Below are 23,179 nucleotides of genomic sequence, written 5' to 3'. Positions count from 1 at the left end.
TCTGGTCAGTTGCGTTAGAAAACATTCATTTTAATTAATTTCTGTGGAAAAGAAAATACAAATACAACCCTGAATCGTGCTTGTGCTCGTCGTGGCATCGGCCCGCTTTTATCGTCCATAAGAAATACAAAGCCCTATCACCGGACGTTCCGTTCTTAAAGTGGAACGAGCTATAGATTAGCGATGAATTAAAATTAAGGTCGATGGCAATGTTGGAAAAAGGCTGTAAGTTGGTGGAGTTATCTGCCTAAATGACTAATACAAATAGGTTAAAAATATATGAGAAACTAAAGGACAAGGGAAAAAAATCAAGACCTATGGAGACTTAAAATATTGTAATAGCAAAACGACTTGACAAAAAAGGAGTTACGTGGAGAGAAGCACACACAAGATAGGAAGATCTGGAAGAGATTCGTGTACAGTTGAAATAACTGCATTGTCTTCCTACAACCTGTGGGTAAAACGGAATAATAATTAATTAATGTAAAAAACTAAGTTTAAGTTGAATATTATTTTATATGGGATTAAACCGCAACTATTGATTGTTAGAGAATTTCATTTTACATTATTCATACACATATTTTACATACATATATATTTTTCTCTTATATGTTGCTAGAGTAATATATTTTATGTTCACTTATTTTACATTTTCCGACATCGATCCGGTGCATTTCAGTGATGCCCATAAAATCTGTCTATTTTCTTAATGGTATTTCCTGTTTTTGCTAGAACGCTAGAACCGGAAGAGAAGTAAGTAGCAAAGTGGTCGGTCCATTTGGAGAAGAAAAAATAAATAAAAACGGTGAGAGATTAATAAGTTTCTGCGATCATATGAATTTAAAGATAATGAATGGATATTATCAGCACAAGGATATTCATAAATTCACGTGGATTCAGCCAACGAGGAATTTGAAATCAATAATCGATTACTGTATATGCAAAGAAAACTCCACAATAAAGGTTAATAACGTTATAGTCCATCGAGGAGCAGAATGTGGATCTGATCACCATTTGCTTAAAGCATCACTACTATAGTACCCTCAATTCAGAAGAGTGATATCATAGTTTAAACGCCGAATATCCTCAAATTTAAATGTACACAGCGGCTCTCGAAAACTGCCTGTTTTCTCGATTGCAATTTGCGTTTCCTCATAAGAAATTACAGAATATTTAAAGTAGTATATTTATTTGTGCTTCTCTATAGAAAAACTGACCAGGAGTTGTCGTACAGTGTAGCCTATTCTTGTTCACAAGTAGTAATTATGGTGATACAAAACCTGTATTCTTCCACGCAGCGATTATTACCGTCATAAAAATACCAAAAAATATTATTTTTTCAATAATAAAAATTAAGTACAAAATTGTAATTAAATAAATTTTATTTATATGTTTCGTTTCGTTACATATTTAAAATTATAAAATAAAAATCGATATTTTAAAACAATATTTTTCAATCGTTTGGCAACTTTGGAATTAGCGACGGAATTCCGACCCACAGAAATCCGTAAAACTAGTTTTTGTCGAGCAAGTGCCCAGTAACAATAGTTCATTTACATAGGCGTTTCTAAGGGTAGGGCATGTGTTGCATTTTGTGAATATATTTTATGCGATAAGTTTGTGTTATTGATAAAATGTGTTATTGATAATACGAGTGTTATAGTTTGTCGTTTTATAGTAAATTTTTAGTTATATTCTGTGATTATTTGGTTTGAGTTTTATTGGAGTTGGACGAAAAACCGAGTTGTTCCAAGAGAAGACAGCAAAATTCTGATGTTGATTCCAAACATGAAAAGCCGCAAAAGAGACGGAAAATGTTAACGTCCGAAGAGAAGGTAATGATACGAAACGTTTATGAAGGAATTGGCGGCAGAAAAATGGCATTAAATGTTAGCTAAGCGGTCGACATTTGTAGCAGTTTAACAAAAGTATCCGTTAGCTGTATTTATCGTGTACTTAAAAATACATCGGAAAATAAAAAGCAAGAAAAAGGTAAAACTAGAGGTAGGAAAAGCATTGTTTTCGATGACGAGACAAGGAATATTATACGTCGAAAAATTCATTCATTTTATTTTCGGAGTGAAATTCCAACACTGAAAAAAAATTCTCAAGAGCTCAAAAAAGATGACTCTTTACCCAAGATATCTCATAGGGTCTTAATCAGAACCATGCGCGAAATGAACTTTCGATATGTAAAACGCAACAGAAAAAGTATGCTATTAGAAAAAAATGAAATTATTCTATGGAGAAGAAAATATTTAGAAGAAATACGAAAAATTCGCAGCACTGGATGCAAAATATATTATTTGGATGAAACCTGGATTAACGAAGGTCATACAGTTGGAAAAGTTTGGCAAGATTTAAATGTCAAAAGTAAACGCGAAGCATTTATAGAAGGCTGGTCTACAGGATTAAAAGCTCCATCAGGAAAGGGACGGCGTTTAATCATCACCTATATAGGAAGTGATACAGGGTTCTTTGATGATGGTTTGCTTCAATTTGTGTCGAAAAAAACAGGTGATTATCATAAAGAAATGACTTCAGAAGTATTTGAGCGCTGGTTTAAGAGAATCTTACCAAAATTGGAATCTGGGTCTGTGGTTGTTATGGACAATGCGCCATATCATAGCCGCAGACTAGAACAATTACCGACGACGGCATGGCGGAAAGGGAGAATTCAAGAATGGCTGACAGAAAAGGGGATTGTTTACGAAGAATCATTGCTCAAAATTCAACTACTTGACATTGCACGGTTAAGGAAAAGTGAATATCTTCAATATGTTGTGGATGAAACTGCAAAAGATTATGGTGTCAAAGTTCTACGTCTACCACCTTATCATTGCGAACTTAATCCCGTTGAACTTATCTGGGCGCAAGTGAAAGGAAAAGTAGCACGCAATAACAAAACGCTCAAATTAAACGAAGTTAAGGAACTTTTGATTCAAGCAATTATCCATGTAACTCCAGAGAAATGGACTAAATGTATAGGCCACATAATTAAAGAAGAATATCGTATGTGGGAACTTGACACTCATGTCAAAGTTTTACTAGAGCCAATTATAATTACACCAGGTGAAGATAATGACAGCGATAGCAGCACTGCATCTTCAGATTTAGACAGCGAATAATATTTTCTAATAGTTTAGTAGGCATCAGCATAAAAAAACCAAAAACAAAAAAAAACGAAAAGAACATAGTAAATGTGTATAGTGTTTGTGTTTAAATAGAATAGTACAATGTTTTGTTACATCCAAAATTATTTTTATTTTATTTTTATAGAATTTTATTTTATTTTATAGGATTTTATTTTGTTTTGTTTTATACTGTTTAAGTGTTTTGTTTATTTTATTTAATGGGACAATATGGCTCTTGGCGAACACCCATTTAAAAAAAAGTGACGCGCCACAAGACATACCTCTCGGGTGGTGTGGAAACTGTCTTAAAATTTGTTTTAAAAAAATTTCATTGTGTAACTCTTTAAGGACGGGTCACGTCAAAAGACGTTTTAGCGTAACTTCCGCGACAGCCTGGTGGCATCAGTAAGCTTTCTGCAAAATTACTTGTTTTTTATAGCTTTTTGTTTGTGGCATTCTGTATTTTTAGGAGACTGTATGGAATAAGCCACAAAATATTTATTTATAGGTTTAATTTACTGATTTTTCGATCTCTATATAAAGACATCGTTTTCAAATATACAAGTGATAGTAATATTTATTTTTCTATGGCTTTTTGCTTGCCGTTCTGTATATTTAGAAATAATGTTGGGAATAAGTAACAATATATTTAATTGAAATGTTTAATTTACTGACGTTTCGATCTCTATATAAAGAGATCGTTTTCAAATATACAAATGATAGCAATATTTATTTTTCTGTGGATTTTTGCTTGTGGCATTCCGTATTTTTAGGGAGAATGTTGGAAATAAGCCACAATACATATATTTACATGTTTATTGTACTGACGTTTCGATCTCTAGTACAGAGACCGTTTTTTAAGTTAAGAAAAAAAAAAAGAAAATAATATAAGAATATATAAATATAAAATAATAAACAAATAAAATAAATATAACTATAATTTATATCTTTGAAAACGGTCTTTGGATATAGAGATGGAAACTTCAGTAAAAACCTGCAGATAAATATATTGTGGTCTATTTTGAACAATAATATGTAAACAATATAATATAATTAACGTTAAAATAAAAGTGAGTGTACGCCACTGGATTTTCATAGGACTTTCCCCACTTCTACGACTTTAAACGATGACTCACTCTCCCAAATAGTGAAATTAGAGTTTATTTACATTTAAAGGAAGCCAACGACAAAATGAAAACAAAAGTTCAATGATACTGCAAGACATTTCAACAAAGAGGTATAATCTACAAGGTTTTGAAAATGAGTCTACCCAGTTTCTGTATTGAATGAGGTTGAATCTGAAATTGCACGATGTTTGTTACTCCTCACCAATTAATACGTACAACGAAATTATAAAAGCTCTTGACGAAGCTGCAGTGGAAGCTATTGGAGAAGTGGATAGCATAAAAAATAGAAATGAATGGTGGAATAAAGAAATAGAAGATCTTGTGGGGAAGAAGAAGAATATGTATAACAAATGGCTAGCAACAAAGGACCCTTACTATCGACAACAGTACAACAGCTTAAACAAAGAAGTAAAAAAAGAGGTAAATAAAGCCAAAAATGAGATGTGGAATAAAGCCTGCGATAACGTAGAAAATTTTATGGGTACAGCAAGAAGTAAAGAAGCCTGGAAAACAATTAGAGGTAGTAGAACAGATAGAAAAGAATGCAGTAGGTTAACTCTAATAGCCCCAGAATTATGGGTCGAATATTATGAACAAATGCTGACAGAAGATCGAACAGAATTCCAAGATATTGGCTACCAAAAATATGATATTTCCTACCGCGAAGAAACTGAAATAACACCAGAAGAAATTAAAAAACACGCCAACGCTATGAAAAATGGAAAGGCTCCAAAACCGGGGGGAGTACCCATTGAACTGATTAAATATGGCCCTGACAAACTACTTCAGCTATTGGCTTATACTTTTAATTTATTCTTGAGAGGAGAAAAGCTACCCCCAGAATGGAAAACTGCATATATCAGCAATCTGTACAAAAATAAAGGCGATAGAAAAGATTGTAAGAACTACCGAGGGCTTAGTGTAACTAACTCAATCTGTAGAGTCTACGGGAAGATAATTAAAAGCCGAATTGAAGATTGCTCGGAAGACGCTGAAGATGAGAGTGGCTTTCGTGCTGGTCGTTCTTGTATAGACAATGTGTTCTGCCTAAAACAAACAATAGAAAAGCGTTTGGAACATAATATGGAGACACACATAATATTTATTGATCTTTAAAAAGCGTATGGCAGTGTCCCATTAGCCAAGCTATGGCAGGTGCTAGAAGACAAGAATATTCCACCGATTTACATTAATGATGTAAGGGAGTTTTACGATGATATGACGAGTGTAATAAAGATTGGACAAAAAGTGATAAAAAAGATAAAAGTGACCAAAGGACTTCGCCAAGGCTGCTGAATTGCACCTACACTCTTTAAGATTTATTTGGAGGGGTTTTGGATATTTGGAAAAGAAAATGTGAACCTATGGGTGTTAAAATTGGAGACCATACACTGTACAGCTTGCATTTTGCTGATGACCAAGTAATACTTGCAGAAGATCAAGATGATACCCACTACATGTTACGAAAAATAGATGAAGAATATACTAAGTGGGGCTTATCAATTAATCCATCAAAAACAGAGTACGTAGTAGTGGGAGGTGAAGGAAAGCACTTAGAACTAGGAAGCAAACAAATTCAAAATACTGATAGCTATAAATATCTCGGTGTAAACATTACAAACAATGGTCGGAATACAAAAGAAATAGCTACTAGAATTGGTCAAGGAAATTCAGCAATACGTCAACTGAATAGTATACTTTGGAATAACCACATCACCCGAAACACAAAAATTAGGATATACAAAAGTATCATAGAAAGCATTGCTACATATGATTCAGAGCTTTGGGTAATAAATAAAAATGACGCATCCAAAATAAAAGCAATGGAAATGAATTATTAGAGAAGATGTTGCCAACTCACTAGAAGAGATAGAGTAAGGAATACTGAAATCAGAGAGCGTATGGGCATAGACATTGACGTCCTGGAAACTATAGAATGCAAAAGGCTGAAATGGTATGGCCATGTAGAAAGGATGAATGATCAACCATGGCCAAAGAGAATATTACAGTGGATCCCCACCAACCGCAGGAAAAAGGGAAGACCAAGAAGATCGTGGAGACAAGAAGTAAAAGGTGCAATGGAAGATAGGGGTCTACAAGTAGATGACCGGAACGATCGCAAGCGTTGGAAGCTAGGTTGTGAGAAACGGCGGCAGCTGTAATAAACTCGTTATATATATATATATATATATATATATATATATATATATATATATATATATATATATATATATATATATATATATATATATATATATATATATGTATATATATATATATATATATGTATATATATATATATATATATATATATATATATATATATATATATATGTATATATATATATATATATATATATTTCCTGCTTTTCAGCATCGCACATAGCCCTGACGTTTCAAATGCATATTTTAATAACCTTCTTAGATTTTATGGACGTATCGTTTCTTATTACACGGAGTAAGTTAACTTGGTGATCACCTGGGAATATAACCCAAAGTCAGTAATGGTTACTTAAAAAACTTTAGCCACCCACATAATCTTTTATTTAAACTTTTACTGAGTATACTGAGTTTTACTGATAAATATATATTTGTATAATATAAACTATATCTTTCACTATTAGAGGCGTTTGTTATTTATTATTATAGACCTAAAATCTACTGTTTGTTGGACTTACATTAACTGGACTACATATGTGACATTTATTTATATTATTTACCTTTCGTTCATGTTTGCGTGCAATTTCAAATTCAAAAGGAAATACTCTGCCCACCACTTTTCGTTATTTTCCGTGCCAAGCCATTATAATATATATCTTTTTAATAGAACTTATATTTAACATTTAAATTTAAACTCAGTCGCACTAAGTCACGCCAATGGTAACCATATTCATGTAAATTATATTTTGAGTATTTTATAACAAAACAGTTTACCAATGTCACTTAAAAATTTGAAAATCTTAATCTACTGGATTTCTAGCAGAATTTTTGGGGAATAATACCCGTAGTCGTAGATTATAGTCTATTTCAGAGTTATGGCAGTGTACGTCATCGCACTGTACTTAGAAATTAAATACGTATAAACTTTTTTAACAATAGGGGAGCTCAATATGTCTGACGAAATTATAATTGGCTATTAATTAGACATAGAGGTGGTGAATATTTGGACACACTATTGGAAAAGCTGACAAGACCTTCATGGATCTGTTTAATAAAATTATAAAAAAAAGGAGCTCGATAAACTTTGTCCGGACTATCATTAATAAATTCTACTAAGGAGTTTAATAAAAAAATTAATACTAATGGTAGGTGCAAAGCATATAAGATATGTAAACGTGAGGCTGCCTATTTTTATCCTGACAAAACGAACTGTTTGTTTTCAAATATTTTTAATCTATCAACTAAAAACAAAAATAAGCGCTGTTTAATTGTAAATATGTGAAAATAACTACGAACACCTAACTACCTGTTTACACCTGGCAGCTCAATTGTTTTGAAAAGATAAAAAAATAAGCAGCCCTACGTTTGAATATCCTATAGGCTTTGTACTTACCGTTAGTGTAAAATTTTTTTGTTAAACTCACTAGTGTAATTTATAAATAGAAAGTCATTTTTTAATTATTAATTTTGATTTTTATTAATTTATTTATTTTATTTTATTAATTTTTATGGTCTTTAACATATCAAATTACCTATTAAATAATTTTTATCCATTAAACAGATCGGTTTATTAATAAATACTGGTTTTTGTCTCTTTGTCACACGTATTTTAATTTGTAAATATTAAAGATTTATTAGAATTGAATGTATGTATTTTATTTGTTTATTGATTGTACTTGTTTTAAATAGTGTTATATAGTTCTCTTGCTTATTATTTTTTTATGGTATTAATAATATACATACCCAAGGCGAAAGGGAGAAACCAACAGGTTCTAGATTGAACATAGACATTCCTATCCCTTTCTGATGGACTCATATGTTATCTAGAGATCATCGTATGTGCAGAAAGCAACATGCAGATTGGGGCACGCTAGGTATCTTTTTATTTAGTATTTATGTTGTGGACTTGTCCCAATGGTTTTAAAATTTTCGAGGTTATTAAGGCAAATCCACGAGTCTTTAGAATATAACGACAGGCCAAAGACAGTATTTTGAATTTTTAATAATATTGGCTGCAACTAATATTAAGGAGGAGAAAAACTATTTATAAACACTGTAATTTACGAGAACGGCAAAAAGATGTTTACTCGTTCAGGTACACGTATCGAATCCTAAAATTTATTTGTGTAGTGCTATAATTTGTGTAGTACTGTAACTACTAATTATATTTAAATATTAATTTTATTCATGAACGAGTGGGCAGCTTTATAAATATTATTGTAATTTATGGAAATAATTAATATTCAAATAAGTTTATGTCTTCGACGTCTTTGCTGCTAATAATTCAGTTTTAGCTTCAAAAACATGTTTTTTAATTAGAAAAGCTAAGCAAATTATTCAAACAAATAGGAAAGATCAGTAACAAAAAAAATAGACCAAAATAAAAACAACATAAAAATCTAATTATTTATTCTCTTTATCACAAAATGTCATCAGTTATCGTAACAAGCTTTGTTTCACAGTTGTGAAATGACCTAAACCTGGAATGTAATCAGGCAAAATATTATTGTTAGAAACATAGTAATAAATTCAGATCCTTACATTTAGTCAAATTTTTGTAGTTAGGTATATACATAAAGCTTAATCACTTTATTATGAGTAATCTAGTTGATTAATAGTTCAAACTCCGGCAAGAAACGAAAAGTTTAATGTAATAATACAAAATCTAAATTAATCTGCTACTTAAAACGCTAACATCGGATAGCAAGATTAAATTTTGTCCAGACTTACCTCCATTGGAATAAGGTAAATTGGAGCAACGTACTGTTTTCAAATGAGTCGCGTTTTCGTCTAAATAGGTCAGACCGACATCGACGAGTATGAAGAAGGCCCGGAGAAAGATATGCTGTGGCTTGTATTGATAAGCGATTCCCATTTGGCGGTAGGTCGGTTATGTTCTGTATAGGAATTACTTCACAAGCACGCACAGAGTTAGTCTTCATACAAAATGACTTTCTTACGGCTTACAGATACATTACAAAAGTTTTAGATGATTATGTTGTACCTTTTATGGTTGTTAAGGTAAAGTGCCCAAATACCGTCCCCCTAAGCAAAATCTTAAATTCTAAAATTTGATTTAGAGTTAAATAATGGAAAAAACTGATTTAAGTAACTTAACTCTATGTGTAAGAGTTTTGCTAGTACGATTCTACTAAATAATATTTCCTGAAGTAAAAATAAATAAATAACAAAATAAGGCAAATTTCGGTTCTTTAAAGTGGTATCCCAATTCCGTCCCCCACCTATTCCTAGTTAAAATGTATGATTTTTTTTTGTAGAACATGATTTAAACAGTACTAATATCTGTTATTATAAATTTATTGAGATAGGACCATGTTTATTTATAAGTTTTGATACATAAATTCTATCTATTTACACCTTCAGACACAAATCACAAACAAAATTTTTGACCTGGGTTGAAGTTGAACACATCTCACTTAAAGCATTCCGAAAACCTTATCCATTTTTCTCCCCGCTTGTCTTATGAAAAACGTTTTCCACAAATGGCACATGGTGCACAGAACTATCCTCATCATAGGTTGATACCAGTGGAACTTCGTCCTCAGAGTCACTTGAATTTAAATCCCATTTCGTTGTTTTCTTCTTGGGACGTTTGTTTAATGATGTGCTAGTATTTTCTTTATCTTCAATAATGAGACGTTTCTTAGCCTTTGACTGCCTATTCTCTTCTGCCATTTGTTTCTTTTGTAAAGGGATTTTGAGCGAAGTTTTGGGAGGAGATCCAGTTATCCTTAACCAACAATTAAGTTCCGGCTCTAGAAGATGTGGAAGGTGCGATAACTGGAACATTCTGGATGTCTCGTGGACTGACCGCTTGAGGTGGAACAAGAAAATTCTGGTTGTCATTATTCCTTCCTTTGGCAGGCACCTCTTGCTGTTCAAGTTGTCTAGCAATAAAATCATCCTCCTGAAAGACATCAGAATTAAATGGATGGATCCTAGTCTTCCTAAACCCATTGACGGCCGTTTCAAGAGTAGCTGCATGAAGATACGCCTCACAGAAGAGACTGGATATTTACAGTTTCCTGACAGCTCTATTTGGGTTACTAGCCAACCATTGTTCTATAGCTTTTGCATATCTAGTTTTCAAAGAAAACATAAACGATACATCCAAAGGCTGTAGCTTGTCTGTTGAGTGTGGAGGAAGGCAAATTATAGATACTCCTGACTCTCTTGCAATGTCAATAAGTTCGAGATTTCTAGTGTGGGAATAGTGACCATCAAGGATAAGCACAACAGGATTCTCTTTTGTTGGGTTCACAATGGAACTGAAGTGTTTAAACCACTTAAGAAACAATGGACCAGTTACCCAATCTGAATCTGAACATCCGCCTATCGACTCTGGAGGAGCTCCGTCAAAGCAATTCTTCCTGCCACCTTTTAAGTGGAAATATTAACAATGGTGGAATATACTAGCCTGCTGCTGGCATACAGGTTATGACTGTGGTTGTGGATCCACGTTCAGCAGATAAAAGTTTATGCACTTGCTTTCTCCCCTTACAGGACCTTGCTTACTAATACTCAAAGATTATTCTATTAATAGCAGTCGATAAATCAGTTTAAACTTTCCTTTAGGCGTCAATATAAGTATTTAAAGTAGAAAAAAATTTATTAAAAATCCTTTGTAAAAGGTATATATTTTTAAAAACCCAAATGGGCTGTTATAGACAAAACGTTTTCGGAATCCATTATTCCATCATCAGTGTCCTATAAAATATATAACCACTTAAATAAAGAGAACGTGAAGTTAAAATTTTGACTAAGGTTAATGAAAAGTGTGGTTAATACTTACTAGGTGTACATGAATGTAGCCACTAAATACATGGGTAAAAACCCGTTAACAAAAATTTAGTTACATTTGTTTTACATTATATTATATAAATTGCTAGGATGCTAAAGTTACCGTTGGATTAGGTAACATGGCGACATATGACTCCACGTTGAAGTTGCAAGTCCTGAGACGGTGTGTCTACGAGGACTTAATGGAAGCAACTGATTGAAATGACAATGTTGACAAGTTAGGACGGAACAAGTAACAGAGTAGTCAATATAACTGTATGTGTCTACTTAAGACAAAAGCCAACGTTAATTAAATTGTTAAAGTAATAGATTTTTTGATATTAAATAATATAACAGTATCAACCATCAATGTTGTTGTTTTTTAAAAATTGATTTTTATGTGTATGAGGTGAAATGTGGAGAGTAGATAATGTGGTTATAGTTAGGCAACCAACTATGCATGTGTGTGGTAGAGTAATGAAAAAGAGATTTTTATATATAGGCCCTTTATGTTTATTCAACATTTGGTACTTGGAAAATAGAAAATAGACACATGTAGAAGGTTGAGTTATAGAAATTTTGTTTAATATTGGTGGAAAATGAATGAATATATTTAAAATATGACAGTGTTCTTATATGAATGAGATAAAACTTTTGTAGTATAATGGTCATGTGAAATTTAACTTATAACTCGATTATAGAAGGCCCTGTATGTCAAAAAACAACATTTGGTACCTGGTAAATGTAAAAATAATTAAGTTGTAAGTACATGAAATTAAATATCTGATAGGGTGTTAACAGACTAAGTGGTATGGAAGTTTTATTTTTTAAATATTATGTGAAATGAATAGAAATTGATGGATGGGACATGGTTTTTTTAATAAGTTAATAGAATAGTACTCAACTTATAACTTAAAAAAGGTCCTATCTGTCATAAGCAACACTAGGTACCTGGGAACTATAAAAGGATAAGTTACAAGTTGTATGATTTGCAGGTGTATAATTGTCCAAAATGTGAAAATGGAATGGTTGTGGGTTGGCTCTGTTAGAATTAAGTAAAGCAAAAATTATGGGGTCAGCTTTAATGGTAATTAAGTTCTGTGATTTGTTTTTAATTCTTAATGGATATGAAGGTCTTAGGGTGTTCATTAAACTAATGTCTAAAATAAACAGAATTTGATGGCTGGAACATGGTTTAGAAGTATGTTGTAAGTATACTACTCAACTTATAACTTAAGAAAGGCCCTATCTGTCATAAAGCAACACTAGGTACATGAGAAATATAGAGAGATAAGTTATAAGTTGGTGATTTTATAGGTGTATATAAACCTCAATTATGAAAATGAAATGGTTCTAGGGTGGCTCTGATGAAATTGAGTGAAAAATAAGAAATTTATAGTGTTTTTGAAAAAATGTAGGATACGGAAAGAATACAGAAGGCTGAGATCCCCAGAGAGCTGCAAACAAACCCTAGGAGGGTTGTGTGGAAGAGTGAAATGAGGACTGAGAGGTTAGTTTGAAAGAGATGAAGAATAGTATAAGGTTTGGAGGTGCCGACAGGAAGTATGGACAACAAAGGTATAGTGGGTCGGACTAGAAGTTTGGATTTACTAGAGAGTGATAAGGACTGATTGGGAGTGTGATGTGTAAACAGAAAAGTTTTTTGGAGTGGTTTAAAGAAGATGAGTATTTGGCGGACAAATAGTGATAAATGTAGATTTTTGTTGTAAAAGTGAGTAGGGGATGAAGATTATGAAAATAGTTGGCGATGGAGAGGGAGGAAGTCTCGATTGAAGGATACATGACGATTGACGCAATTTGGGCTTTTTTGTTTTTCTTTGAGAATTTCAAGGTCTTCGTATAAGTCTAGTTTAAGGAAATTTTTTTGGGGGATGTTGTGAATAAGTGAAACGTCTTCTGGGATATTAAGGGTGTGTTTGTGTTCTTTAAGATGTTGAGAGAAAGTGGAAGTATTTTCTCTTTTGGTGTGTTCTAGAGAACGTGAGGATAGTGATCTGCATGTTCTACCTATGTAAGAGGCGTTGCAATCTGAACATTTTAATCTATACACTCCACTCCGATCCATATAATTGATGGGATCTTTGGAATTAGATATGTGTTGACCCAAATTGTTGGGTACTTTAAATGACACATGAATGTTTTCAACCGACCGTTGGATGAGATTTCGGATATCTCCAGAAAGACTTTCATGATAGTATGGAAGTGAAACGTAATTGGGCTTGGTGGTGAGGTCTCTGGGGAACGCATTCTCCTGCAGGGTCTTAAGGCGTTTTTTACGGATGAGTTTGTTGATGATGTTGGGATCATATCCATTGTTGACTGCTATTTGTCTAAGTATGTTGAATTCTTTTTTGTAGTTTGTGTCTGAAAGTGGAATGGTTTCTAAGCGGTGGATATAACTGTGAAAAGCTGCATGTTTATGTGACATGGGGTGGTTGGATGAAAATGGAATTGTGTGATCAGTCTGTGTGGGTTTCCTATAGATAACCCAATATCAAGTTCACTATGGAACTAGAATCATCCATGTCAATCAATTTTCTAGATCTTACCATTACCAGATTAACTGACCACTTCGATTTCAGTATCTATAGGAAACCCACACAGACTGATCACACAATTCCATTTTCATCCAACCACCCCATGTCACATAAACATGCAGCTTTTCACAGTTATATCCACCGCTTAGAAACCATTCCACTTTCAGACACAAACTACAAAAAAGAATTCAACATACTTAGACAAATAGCAGTCAACAATGGATATGATCCCAACATCATCAACAAACTCATCCGTAAAAAACGCCTTAAGACCCTGCAGGAGAATGCGTTCCCCAGAGACCTCACCACCAAGCCCAATTACGTTTCACTTCCATACTATCATGAAAGTCTTTCTGGAGATATCCGAAATCTCATCCAACGGTCGGTTGAAAACATTCATGTGTCATTTAAAGTACCCAACAATTTGGGTCAACACATATCTAATTCCAAAGATCCCATCAATTATATGGATCGGAGTGGAGTGTATAGATTAAAATGTTCAGATTGCAACGCCTCTTACATAGGTAGAACATGCAGATCACTATCCTCACGTTCTCTAGAACACACCAAAAGAGAAAATACTTCCACTTTCTCTCAACATCTTAAAGAACACAAACACACCCTTAATATCCCAGAAGACGTTTCACTTATTCACAACATCCCCCAAAAAAATTTCCTTAAACTAGACTTATACGAAGACCTTGAAATTCTCAAAGAAAAACAAAAAAGCCCAAATTGCGTCAATCGTCATGTATCGTTCAATCGAGACTTCCTCCCTCTCCATCGCCAACTATTTTCATAATCTTCATCCCCTACTCACTTTTACAACAAAAATCTACATTTATCACTATTTGTCCGCCAAATACTCATCTTCTTTAAACCACTCCAAAAAACTTTTCTGTTTACACATCACACTCCCAATCAGTCCTTATCACTCTCTAGTAAATCCAAACTTCTAGTCCGACCCACTATACCTTTGTTGTCCATACTTCCTGTCGGCACCTCCAAACCTTATACTATTCTTCATCTCTTTCAAACTAACCTCTCAGTCCTCATTTCACTCTTCCACACAACCCTCCTAGGGTTTGTTTGCAGCTCTCTGGGGATCTCAGCCTTCTGTATTCTTTCCGTATCCTACATTTTTTCAAAAACACTATAAATTTCTTATTTTTCACTCAATTTCATCAGAGCCACCCTAGAACCATTTCATTTTCATAATTGAGGTTTATATACACCTATAAAATCACCAACTTATAACTTATCTCTCTATATTTCTCATGTACCTAGTGTTGCTTTATGACAGATAGGGCCTTTCTTAAGTTATAAGTTGAGTAGTATACTTACAACATACTTCTAAACCATGTTCCAGCCATCAAATTCTGTTTATTTTAGACATTAGTTTAATGAACACCCTAAGACCTTCATATCCATTAAGAATTAAAAACAAATCACAGAACTTAATTACCATTAAAGCTGACCCCATAATTTTTGCTTTACTTAATTCTAACAGAGCCAACCCACAACCATTCCATTTTCACATTTTGGACAATTATACACCTGCAAATCATACAACTTGTAACTTATCCTTTTATAGTTCCCAGGTACCTAGTGTTGCTTATGACAGATAGGACCTTTTTTAAGTTATAAGTTGAGTACTATTCTATTAACTTATTAAAAAAACCATGTCCCATCCATCAATTTCTATTCATTTCACATAATATTTAAAAAATAAAACTTCCATACCACTTAGTCTGTTAACACCCTATCAGATATTTAATTTCATGTACTTACAACTTAATTATTTTTACATTTACCAGGTACCAAATGTTATTTTTTGACATACAGGGCCTTCTATAATCGAGTTATAAGTTAAATTTCACATGACCATTATACTACAAAAGTTTTATCTCATTCATATAAGAACACTGTCATATTTTAAATATATTCATTCATTTTCCACCAATATTAAACAAAATTTCTATAACTCAACCTTCTACATGTGTCTATTTTCTATTTTCCAAGTACCAAATGTTGAATAAACATAAAGGGCCTATATATAAAAATTTCTTTTTCATTACTCTACCACACACATGCATAGTTGGTTGCCTAACTATAACCACATTATCTACTCTCCACATTTCACCTCATACACATAAAAATCAATTTTTAAAAAACAACAACATTGATGGTTGATACTGTTATATTATTTAATATCAAAAAATCTATTACTTTAACAATTTAATTAACGTTGGCTTTTGTCTTAAGTAGACACATACAGTTATATTGACTACTCTGTTACTTGTTCCGTCCTAACTTGTCAACATTGTCATTTCAATCAGTTGCTTCCATTAAGTCCTCGTAGACACACCGTCTCAGGACTTGCAACTTCAACGTGGAGTCATATGTCGCCATGTTACCTAATCCAACGGTAACTTTAGCATCCTAGCAATTTATATAATATAATGTAAAACAAATGTAACTAAATTTTTGTTAACGGGTTTTTACCCATGTATTTAGTGGCTACATTCATGTACACCTAGTAAGTATTAACCACACTTTTCATTAACCTTAGTCAAAATTTTAACTTCACGTTCTCTTTATTTAAGTGGTTATATATTTTATAGGACACTGATGATGGAATAATGGATTCCGAAAACGTTTTGTCTATAACAGCCCATTTGGGTTTTTAAAAATATATACCTTTTACAAAGGATTTTTAATAAATTTTTTTAATATATGGTATACAGCCAAATACAGGAACGTAGATTCCTTGTGGATATTTAAAGTAGATTACAAACTATAGCAAGCTCTCACATAATCTATTTATAAAAAATTTAAGGTTAAGTGAACAGAACAAAGAATCCTACGTCACTGCCACTAGTACACTGGATCGTTTTGAAGAGTTTCCTTACTCTCTCGCAAGGTTACAGTATTGCCCGTAAAAGTTACAGTGGGGGACGAAATGAGGGGACGGATTTTGTACACTTTACCTTACAGGCGAAAATGGCATATTCATGCAAGATAAGCTAGACCCCATACTGCCAGAGTTGTCAGACAATATTTTGATGAAGTTGGAATCAGACGGTTTGATTGGCCACCACTCAGTCCAGACATGAATCTTATCAAACATACCTGGAATGAGTTGAGCTGAAGTACCGAAGGTATACACCTGCTCTAAGAACTACTCAGGAGCTATTAGAGTTCTTATTGCAAGAATTTGATAACATCAACCAGAATGTGATCCGTAATTTAATTGAAAGTATGCTACATCGCCTACAAGCTGTCAATAATGCAAGAGGGGAAAATACACGCTATTGATGAAGATTTTTCTTCCAATAATGTTTAGTTTTAATAATTTTTTGTCAGTTTCTTAATGAAAATGCGCCCTTTGCTTTAACTGTAAACGTGTTACTACTAAATATAACTCAAAAACCAAAATATTGCTAATAATTCAATATTGATTATTAAATTTAGTTTACAAAATACAGTAACAATACAGTAACAACCGGAAACAGCAGTTTACAACCGAAAATGTCAATGAGACATCACAATTTTAATGTGAAATAATTTTTTGCTCGTCAGTGTATATGGGAGCGACCAATATCCAATAAAAATGTCCATATTTTTAACTTATATCACATATCAGACTCCTCTTAAACATTTGCTGGAGTTGGGGCAGATGTCGTTATTCCAAATATTACACTTGAGTATAAACTACCATCATTATGCTGTGTATATACCGGTGAGCTATATGCCATCTATCAAGCTTTCACTCATATTAACTCCAGTAATATATCCAATGCTCTTATCATTACCGATTCCCTCAGCTCCATCAATACCATTAACCAACTTTACATAACATAACTAATTGCTCTCCTAATTAAAAAAGAATTAGCTACCATACAAAACAGCAACCATACTATACAAATGCTTATTACTTTAAATTGTCTGAATTTGGAGGGTTTGATTATAGTGATATTTAATTTAATTGTCAATTATATTTTGATTGCTTTCCCTCTTGATTGTAAATAGTTACATCCTTTGTGGGTACAAAAAAACATTTATTTATATTACATAAATATGACCATTTACACTATCTCTCCGTTATCCTGTATCTGTTACAGTAATTATCTTACAATTTATATATTTAGGAATAAAAAAATTGTCCCAAATTTTACTTAAAAAAATTTATCATCCTGGGTAGTTATCCAGGTAATTACATATACTTCCTTTCGATTAATAGGTTTCTGTATGTAGGTCTATAAATATTTTATTAACTGTTTTACATAAATAATTTATCAACAATTGTTTTCTTAATAAGCGGAAACTATAAAAGTTTAAGTCCGTTCTCTAACCTTTTATTTTATAAACGGTTATTTTAGATTGTAGGTGACATTGTCTTAGAATAACAAATGACTTTGTATTTGGGATTGGCTATTACTTGATACAACTAATGTTTAATAACACCAGTTCCTTCAATTAGTAACATATAAAATCGTTCATTCCACTTTGTACATTTCCTTATTGCGAACAGAATTTACTATTCTGAGTTTTAATTACAATAAGGGAAATATTTTATTATTGGATGTTATTTATTTTTGTTTGTTTCTTCTTCTTCTCATGGCGCCGTTTCCTTTCGAAGGTCGGCTATCCAAATACCAATTGTAGTTTTGGAAACTGCTGCGCGAAAGATTTCTGCGGATGAGTGGTCGAACCATCTCCTCAGGTCTTTCAGCCACGAGTTCTGGCGTTTTCCTACTGATCTTTTTGCCTGTACTTTTCCTTCCAGTATAACTTGAAGTAATTCAACCTCTCAACACATGGCCCAAGTATTGCTTTTTCCTCTCTTCGATTATTCTTAGTAATTCTTTTCGTTTACACATGCGACGAAGTACCTCAACATTAGTAACTCTTTGTACCCATGGAATTCTCAAATTCGTCTATATATATACATCTCAAAAGCTATTCTTTTTACTTTTTTTTCTATTTCAGAGTCCATTGTCCAATTGTTTGTTTGAATAAGGTAAATATATATGGGCCCAAATCAATGTTTTTATTGATTTGAGTTTTGTGGTTTTGTAAGAGTGTTTGCCTTATTGAGTTGATTTCGGATTACCTGTGATTGTTGTCGCTAAGTCTTATAGAACGGGAAATAAGAGTGTTGATAACTGAGTTGAGTTAGGCGGAGTGATGATGCGACTGGACATTGAGATAACGGTTTGTATGAGTGGGTCCCGGAATAGATCGTTAATTGAATGCTGGGATGTATTCTATTCAGGTGGGAGAGAAAGAGATTTAATGTGTCTTTACCATGGGGCCAAATGACAAAGGTGTCATCAACGTACTGTAACCAGCAGGTGGGTTTGAGATTTAATGAAGACAGGGCTACTGTTTCGAAATGTTCCATATCATGTAGATATTAGCTATTACGGGAGAGAGGGGGGATCCCATTGGGCCACCTTTGGTTTGACGATAGAAATGATTTTGGAATGAAAAATATGTATTAGACATGCAGTGTTTTATAAGAGAAAATGTGTCTTGGGGGATATGATGTTTAGAATCAAAGATGGAAATGGTTACATCGATGGGAATGTTGGTGAATAAGAAAACGATGTCAAAACTAACTAGTATATCTGAGGGTGAAATAGAAATGTTTTTCAGAAGATCAATGAAATGAAAAAAGTTTTTGACAAAGGACGAGGCGTTTTCGGCTAATTATTGTAAAAATAAAGCGAGATGTTTTATCCAATTTCTTAGTGGGGCAGTTGTATGCACTGATGATGGGTCTTAGGGGAAAATTGGGCTTATGGATTTGTGGAAGGCCGTATATTTTTTGGATTCGAGACGATTTTCTCTGGATATAAGAGATTTTTTTATGTCTGGAGGTAAAGTAGAATTATTTATAATGGATTTGGTAGTTTTTTCTAGATATGTTGTGGGATCGTTTGGGACGCGTTTGTATTCTGTGGAATTAAGAAGTTCGAACATTTTGTCGAAATAATTAGAAGAGTTGAGAGTGACGGTGGCATTACCTTTGTCGACCGGAAGGATGACAATGTCAGGGTTGTTATAAAGTTCTTTGAGGGCACGTCTTTCTGAAAGACTGATATTTGACGGTGGGGGTTTGGAAGTACGGAGAATTCTGGCGAAATCTTTTCTGGCAATTTTGGCTTGGTCAGAAGGAAGATAAGAAATAACTTCTTCGGTTTGACAAATAATTTTCTCTGTTGGGATGGAAAAAGGAGTGACAGAAAAATTGTAGCCTTTTGACAGAGATTTGGTAGCTGAATCGGATATGTGAATATCTGAAAAATTTCGAACAACAGCAGAGGGTTGTTGATTTGAAATGGGCTGTGGATTTTGCTGAGAGATAAGTTGGTCCAGTTTGCGTTTCTGTTAATCAAAATGAGCATTGTATTCCTTCAACCAATCTATAATATCTGACTTTAACCATTAAGCGGAACGCTGTTTATTCATAATTTCACTATGGTAGGGTGCGTTGTCCATGACAATCAAAGATGGGTCTTCCAAATTAGGAAGTAATCGTGTACTTATACATTTAGTGAATTTTGTACCATTCATTTAACCGTGGTAATCTACAGTAAAGACTTTGGAACAAAATAACAAACTGTCGTCTAAAATAAAACCTTTTGCTAAACCGACCAGAACCACAATAAATATTTTTCCATCATAACCACCCTACGGGTGAGCTGTTAAAAAATCTTCCCCGAAGAGCTATCGTAAAATTAACTTACCTTATTAATGCTACATTCAGATTAAAACATGAACCAATGATACGGAAGATGGCGGAAGTCATTATGATTCCTAATCCAGGAAAACCAGCATATAAGATTTCGTCATACAGACCGATATCTCTGCTCCCTATAATATCGAAACTGCTTCTCAAGAAAAGAAAACCAATTATTGAAGCAAAAAATGTAATTGCGACACATTAATTCGGATTTCGAGATAAGGACTCAACAATCGACCAGGTGCACAGTATCACGAATATTATCGAAAGATCTTTAGAAGAAAAGAAAGTATTTTCAACTGTCTTCCTTATGCTGCACAGGCTTTTGATACAGTCTGACATGAAGGTTTAATACATAAACTAGAATGATTTTTACCTAAACAGTACTTAAAACTTTTACAATCGTACATAAAAGAACGACATTTTAGAATTTAGCAAGAAGACTGTTTATCAAACTTAAAAAAAAAATTCAGCAGGTGTTCCACAAGGCAGTGTGTTGGGTCCGGTCCTATACCTACTATACACGTGTGATATACCTGTACTGGAAGACAACACAGTTGCCACCTTTGCTGATGATACAGCTATCCAAGCAGTAGGAACAACTAGTGAAGAAGCGACCAACAAGGTCCAAATAGCAGTTAACCAAATCCATAAATGGACACAAAAATGGAGAATCAGGAGGAATGAAGCTAAATCTGTCCATGTTAATTTCACTAATAAAGAAATACAATATATACCAGTTATAATCAATAATAACCAAGTACCATATGCAGATACTGCTAAGTATTTGGGTATAACATTGGATGCAAAACTACGCTGGAAGGCTCACGTAAAGAAAAAAAGGGATTAAATATAAGGTACAAAAAAATGTATTGGCTAGTTGGAATAAACTCCACATTGTTCACAAGACGTGTTATCCATAATTAAAAATAAAATTAAAAACAAATTTAAAAACACTTGTAAAGCTTTAGTTAGTAAAAAAAATCATATTAATATTGGAGTACAAAATATTTTCACTAATCTTCAGAACTTTTCATATAAAGATATAACACATTACAACTATTACAAGAATGTGGACCGGTCATTGTTTAATCTTTTCAGATTGAATCTGGCGGACAACCCTTACTCTGAATGTGGCCTAATAGAGAACCTTAATCATAAGGTCACACATAAATCAAAATGTCACACCGGATCATTCCGGGATGTAACCTATGTATATACAAAATTCATTTATTTGAACCATAGTTCACCAATTATTTATATTCCATTTTAAATAAACTTACTAAAGAATCACTCAGCATCGTGATAAAATTTCTTTTAATTAATAAATTAAATTTATCATTATTAACAATAATCAATACTTTTTGTTGTGTTTACTAACATAACCTTTTATTAATGGATTTTTACAAAATTATTTGACAAACGTAAGTGGTGTCTAGTTGGTTTAGAACCAGACTTCTTCGTGGTCACCACCAAATGGAGCTGGCGTATATCACAACTATAAAAACAAAAAGAAGAAGAAGAAGAAAATTAATTAACATTTTTTTACCTATTCTTAAGTTCCATCTTCTATCGAAGGTTGGAAATCATCATGGCTATGCGGACTCTGTTGACTGCCGCTCTAAAAAGTTCTAAAAAGTTACCTATTATCATTAAACAAAAAGTTTACAATTGCTTTATCCCAGCCTTTAATAAATAAAGTCTGAATAATGTAAAATTTTTTAATATATTATAGAGAGTGTGTTATGATGGTAACAATACAAATTCAATTATTTTTGTTTGTTTCAGATTAAAGTCGGATATGGCCTATGGATCTCTGCGATTGGATGTACTTGTAATTTGAATTAGTTGTACAAGTAAACAAACAACAATATCATCTAGTTTATAGCTACAAAAATACACGGTGAGTGATATTTAGTTGTTACTTAGATGCAATGTGTATTTGCTTTATATACTACTTTCCAAAATTAATGCATCACCTCAAATGGACCATGATTTTGAATCTTTCTTCTAAAACATTTGTTGTATTTCGATGATTTTTTTTCTTACTGTAAAAATATTTCTAATTAATTACCGTATTAATATTTTCCGAGAAATGTCAACGTTTTACCTGTATACCTCAAAACTGCTCTTTCCGAAGTGGGTTTTAGTGTCAACCAGACTGAATCTGATGCAGACACAGTTATTATCTGTTTTGCTCTTGCTGCATTGCAAGCCTATGATTCTGTGACTATCGTTGCAGAGGACATTTTTTTTTTTTTTTTAACATCCAATGTTCATTGCAATCTGTCTCATTATAAACAATAAGCAATATGTATAATATATGTACAATAACATAGTGGGAAGCTGCCCAGTGGCGAGCACCCAGGTAAAAGATAACATAAATATAATCTATGATATATCAACTAATTTAAACTTTCACTTAACAAACAGAGTTTAATACAGGTCGAACGAGACCGCAGAGGACATTGGCATTTTTTTCTTGGTTTATAACCGCGCCCTCTCTCAGTACGATATTGGAAAACTTTTTTGTCAAAGCATACCTTAAAAGCCAAACTAGAGAAATTGCTGTAAATGGATTCCGCGCCACTGGAATTTATCCATTGAATAAGACTTTGTTCTCAGATGCAGATTTTAATGCAGTATAAA

General features: G+C 33.1%; 1 protein-coding gene across 1 annotated transcript in view; it reads left to right on the top strand.

The window, feature by feature from the left end:
- Positions 1-23,179, top strand: part of LOC140440711 (uncharacterized) — a 46,751-nt gene that overhangs the window by 11,112 nt on the left and 12,460 nt on the right. Inside the window, exon 2 of the mRNA XM_072531073.1 lies at positions 22,319-22,433. The gene's annotated coding sequence lies outside the window, so the exon portion shown is untranslated. The remainder of the gene's footprint in view (positions 1-22,318; positions 22,434-23,179) is intronic.

The sequence above is a fragment of the Diabrotica undecimpunctata genome, chromosome 5, assembly GCF_040954645.1.
Source record: "Diabrotica undecimpunctata isolate CICGRU chromosome 5, icDiaUnde3, whole genome shotgun sequence".
In the NCBI taxonomy this organism is placed as follows: domain Eukaryota; kingdom Metazoa; phylum Arthropoda; class Insecta; order Coleoptera; family Chrysomelidae; genus Diabrotica; species Diabrotica undecimpunctata.
This window is presented reverse-complemented; position numbering and strand designations above follow the sequence as displayed.